This window comes from Vombatus ursinus, unplaced genomic scaffold (genome assembly GCF_900497805.2).
Source record: "Vombatus ursinus unplaced genomic scaffold, bare-nosed wombat genome assembly UNPS02014779.1, whole genome shotgun sequence".
NCBI lineage: Eukaryota > Metazoa > Chordata > Mammalia > Diprotodontia > Vombatidae > Vombatus > Vombatus ursinus.
Window position 1 is genome coordinate 8,877,978 of NW_020954557.1, and position 5,770 is coordinate 8,883,747.

General features: G+C 35.6%; 1 protein-coding gene across 4 annotated transcripts in view; it reads right to left on the reverse strand.

The window, feature by feature from the left end:
* LOC114045696 (formin-like protein 2) overlaps positions 1-5,770 on the reverse strand; it is a 371,038-nt gene that overhangs the window by 78,335 nt on the left and 286,933 nt on the right. The gene's annotated exons all lie outside the window — the stretch shown is intronic.

The window sequence follows — 5,770 nt, forward strand, 5'->3', positions numbered from 1 at the left end:
AGAGAGAGAGAGAGAGAGAGAGAGAGAGAGAGAGAGAATTTGCCCATGCTTTTTCAAACTAAATTGAGATGCTTGTAATATTGGACTTCCCTCTTTATCATTTACAGTGAGAGACTTCATTATTAGGAGATATTGGAGAAAAATAGCCTAGATGATGATCCTATAGCGGTGACACAAAAACAACTCTGCAGGTACCACACATCACAATTCTCTGATTTAAATGCTGGGTGTATACACAAGGTCTCAGGATAGAAGCATAGGATTCTAGTTCTCTTTCTAAGCCCACAACAAAAAGAAATTTTAAAAACAGAAAAATTATTTCCTGAGAAAGAAGCCAATGGCAGAAATGCCCTCACAAAACAAGCTATATCCCCCCTCCACTACTATACTAAATTAGAAATGTAGATGAATATTTTGTGATTAACTAACATATTTCTCAAAAAATGTAACAAATGGTTAATGATTTAAAATGTCTGTGGGTATTTTGACAGGTAGATGATTATCTAAAATTCTCTTACTGAGCGTGCCAATTGACTTCAATTAATCTTCAAAAGCATTGAGGGGAGTAGAGGAGAGAGCTTAGTCTTGTAAATAAGCCTACTATTTGGCCAAATTAATTTGGTCAAAGAATTACAACAAAACATCCTTTTCTAGATAGTAAAATTTTCAGCTATCAGACTATCTTGATTTTTTACTAGTTATACAAAGGGGGCAGAATTTCAAGACTTCCTGGTTTGTTTGCAATTAGAAATAACATCTCCAAATTTCACCAATTATACCATATCTTATTTCAATTGTTTATGTGAAAATAAAAGAAACTAAGGTTAAGGAAATAGGTTCAATTTATATACTCACAAGCTCAATATCACTAGCTAATTTTAAAATCAATTATCATTTCACTAAGACACATCATTCACATAGAGCAGCTAGGTGGCACAGTGGATACAGTGCTGGACTCGAAGTTAGAAAGACTTGTCTTCTTGTGTTCAAATCTAGCCTCAGACATTTACTTGCTGTGTGACTCTGGGCAAGTCACTTAACCCTGTTTGCTTCAGTTTCTTCATTGGTAAAATGAGCTGGAGAAGAAAATGGTAAACCACTCCAGTATCTTTGCCAAGAATATCCTAAATGGGATCACAAAGAATCGGACATGACTGGAAAATGACTGAACAACATCATTTCACTGTAACCACAACCAGAGCACGACTGCTAACATTTCTTGGAAGTCTCACAGAAACTGGTACTTCTTTAAATAATTACCATGCTGTCAGTCTGACCCAACCATGTTTAATCTGCATAACCTACAAATTAGGTTTCTCCTTTTCTCCTACTTTCCTTCTGTTGTTTTTTTCCCCCTTGGCATTTATTTTCCAGCTGGACTCAGTCCTTAAGTACACAGTAAACCATACTAGTGAGATAGTCTTCATCTCTCTGATTGAAAGCATTTTCTGCTACTTTAACAAAAGGCCCCCAAAACCACCAAGAAAGGAAAGTATATTTTCAATAAAAGCTACTTTCAGTAGTGAAACTCTCTTATTTTTAGCCATAAAAGCTTAAAATGTATTTAACAATGTACAAAAATTTATCTATGGACCCAAGATATATCATACTAGAGAGTTTCACTTACCTCTAGTCCTTGCAAATAAATGTTAATTATTTTAGCAAGTGGAACAAGCTAGTATACTTCGTGGTCTTTCCCAGCAATTAAGCAACTCACCTAATAACCAGGGATGCTATATTATTTCTTTCTTTACTGCAGTTCCATCAATCTAATACCAGGGATGTATGCAATAAGGACCTTTTTATAAAGCCAAGATGTGTTTGTAATGATTCAAAAGGATTTACAAGTCATACTTGTGTGGCTTATATTACAACTTATATGGTTTAAATTGTAACCTCCACAATTTATGTTATAATGAAGATTCTTGCAAAATTATTTGACTACTATAATCTCATAAAACTAAATGTTTAAATAAAATATTTCCAATCATATCACTAGTAAGCTATTCCCAACTTTATTTTATATATCATTTAAAACAGAAGGGCAGGCTCATGTAGTTGATAGAGAATTGGCCTTGAAGCCAAGTTGACCTTGGGTTCAAGTCCCAATTCTGACACATACTAGCTATGTGACCTGAAACAAATCACCCAACCTTCATACAAATCTTTAAGATTTTGTGGTGCAATGTTTCAACCATTCTAGAAAACAATTTAGAACTATTCACAAAAGGCTATAAAACTATGCATACCCTTTGACCCAGCAATATCAATACCAGATCTGTATCCCAAAGAGATCAAAAGAAAAGGAAAAGAAGCCACATGTACAAAAATATTTATAGCAGTTCTTTTATGGTGGCAAAGAATTAGAAATTGAGGGGATGCCCATGAATTAGGGAATGGTTGAACAAGTAGTGGTTTATGATTGTGATGAAATACTATTATGTTGTAAGACACGATGAAGGGGATGGTTTCAGAAACACCTAGGAAGACTTACATGAGCTGATGCAAAGTGAAGTGAGCACAATTAGGAGAACACTACATAGTAATAGCAATATTGTAACAATAATCAACTGTGAAAGGCTTGGCTACTCTTATCAATACAATGATCCAAGATCATTTCAAAGCACTCATGATGAAAAATGCTATCCATCTCCAGAGAGAGAATTGGTGAACTCTGAGTGCAGACTGAAGCATATTTTTCCCTTTCTTTATTTTTCTTGCCTTTTTTTTTTTTAGCAACATGGCTACTATGAAATCTATTTTGAATTACTTCACATGTATACTAGGTATCATATTGTTTGCCTTCTCAATGGTTAATGTAGGGCTGGAGAGAGGGAGAGAATTTGGAACTGAAAAATAAAAATTTCTAAAAAAAATTTAAATTTTTAAAAAATTACACTGCCAAAAAATAAAAAAGACTCTAAATTGCATAAAAGTTGCAAATCTGAATTGGCAGCAGGAGCTTCCTTATTCAGGGATTTCCTATATCAATGAAATTAGAGGTCTAGTCTTAAGTGAATTCATTTAAAATCATTGAAAATATACTATATCATTTAAAATATACTATATGTTAAAATCATTTAAAATATACTGTATGTTAAAACTCATGTGAATAATCATTAAAGCAAATATTTAAGACATCAACACACTCTATGTGTACAAAATGTAACTATTAAATAATAAAAGTTGATTTTGCTAACCACTCATACAATTCAGTTTCATTACTTTATACATATACCCTTCCCCACATATGTGTGTATGTATGTGTGTGTATATATATGTATACATACTGAATAGAGTAGGTATACACACACAGACATACATACACACAAAACATACAGAAGACATGAAGTCTGACATCATGGATACAGGGTTAGTCTTGGAGTCAAGAAAAGATAGGGTTAAAGTCTCAGAAATCTACCAGCTATGTGAAGATGAGGAAATTAACTTTAATCAATGAGCATTTATTAAGCACCTACTACATGTGAGTCACTACTGAGCCCAGGAGAAACAGTCTCTGCCCTCAAGAAGTCTATGGTCAAGCAGAGGGAGACAACATGCTAGATACAAGATCGACAAATTTTTTTCGGGGCAGGGAGTAGACATCAACAACTAGGGAGATCAGTAAAAGTGGCACTTGAGCTAAGTCAATGCAAATTAAATCTTTCGAGAGACAGAAGTGAGGAGGGAGAATATTCCAAGGGGAGGTGGGGGTGGGGGGAGGAAGGAATAGGGAGAGAAAAGACCAAATAAAAACAAAAGCGTTATCAATAACAGCCTTTAGTAGCTTACTTACAAATGACACTTAGTTGCCAAAAAATACCAAGGCCAAGTATTTCCCTTTTTCTTTCAGAAAGAAATTGGGGTTAAGTGACTTGTCCAGCGTCACATAGCTAATAAGTGTCTGAGGCCACATTTGAACTCAGGTCCTCCTGACTTCAGGTCTAGTGCTGTGCCACCTAGCTGCCCCCAAGGCCAAATATTTTCAAAGTGTACTGTATTATAGTTGTTCTATACTGGGCTAGACAGAATTAAGGACCAAAAAAAAGCAGGGTTGGAACTTGAGTCAATAATAACCAATGAAGTTCTTATGTTAAAACCTTGCTGCCTGCAACCATATGTGCTAGCTTATTCCTTGCCAAAGTGTTTATTTCCTGTCATACAGAAATAGCTTTTTTCTTCAGCTATTTATGGATGTCTTTTTTTTTTTCTGGCCACTGAGTATTTCAAGCACTATGGAAGCTCAGTTTGCCAATAGTAGCAGGTTTTCCCCCCCTATATTTTGTGTCAGAATGCAGAATGATGAATTCACTTAGCTGGCCAGAGGGACCATTTTACATTTGAAAGACAGAAGGCCCAGCTTAGATACCTTTGTGAGCTTCTCCCTAGATAGAGGAAGCCACTTGCTCCTTACCAGTCCCACTCATTTTGTTTCTTCTTAATGACAGGAAATATTATTTTTAAAAAATTTTTTCAGGTAAATTTTTTCTTACTAGTCATATGATGAAGAACTAGACAGGGACCAGATCTGTGATTTCTTTGGTACAAGGAATTCCTGGGTAAAGAAACTCCCCTGCCCAGAGTCACACACCCAGTATGTGTTAGAGATGGTACTTGAACTCAGGTTTTCCTGGCCTGAAGGCCAGCTTTCTATCTGGTACGCCAAGCTTCCTCTGGTTATAAGACTCAATGCTAATCAGTAGGAAATTCTGCACTGTATTTGGGAATTCTTATTCTAAAAGCATCCTCTCCACCCCCAAAATAGAAAAGTGTAAATGCCACAAATATTTCTTTCTAGACAAATGACCTCCTGAGGACACTCAATTGGGACCTCATTAAATTCAGTGAGCTAGACTTCACTGATTGTTGCAACGGAATGAGAAATGTATATCACTTGTACTCAGCAGGCACATCTTCTTCAGTGTGACAACCTTTGCACTTGTGTATTTTGTTTATTTGCTTTAATTATCTACTCTCTGTACACCCCTTCTTTTGTCCAGCTTTAGTACAAACAACGGTAGAACAATATTTGGTTTTCTTATAGCTGCCCTAATACAATGTAGTCATTATCTTGTAATGCCTTTAAACATCAATCAATATTACAATGATTATTTAATTCATCTCTTTATAATTCTACCTTAATTTATTGGCATAAGTTTATAAACTATGGTTTTTGTAAGGGATCGCCTAGAGCAGGTATTGTTAGCCTGGAGTCTACAAAAGGGGTCTGTCGATACATTTCAGGTGGGGTCTGTAAACTTAGATGCAGAAAAAAATTATATTTTTATTTCAATATGATTGGTTTCATTTGTAATCCTATGTACTTTACGAGATTATTCTGAGATAGGGTTGATAGCTCCTCCCACAGGAGTCCATGATACAAAAGAGCTTTAGAACCCCTGATCTAAAGTAATAAAACATGTTGTTGGAGTTTTCTAGTGTAAGGTACTGCCCCTTTCATATGTGAATAGTTTGGCTGTTGAAAAGGGGCAGATAAAAGAACATGTGTGTATGAAACCCTGACAACATCCATATATAAAGAAATACAGATTGGTAGGAGGGATAAAGAACTGCCCCTCAGATGAATGGCCTGGGAGGAACTGTAGGAAGGGGGAGAAATGACCCAGGCTACAGGGCAAGACATAGTCTCTCAGCTCATTTATATGTGATTGTTTTTCATGTTTAAAAGATTAGAAGTGACAAGGTGGTAAATCAAATAATATTGGAGACTATGGAAGATTAAATAAAGACCATGGGACTCATAATTGAC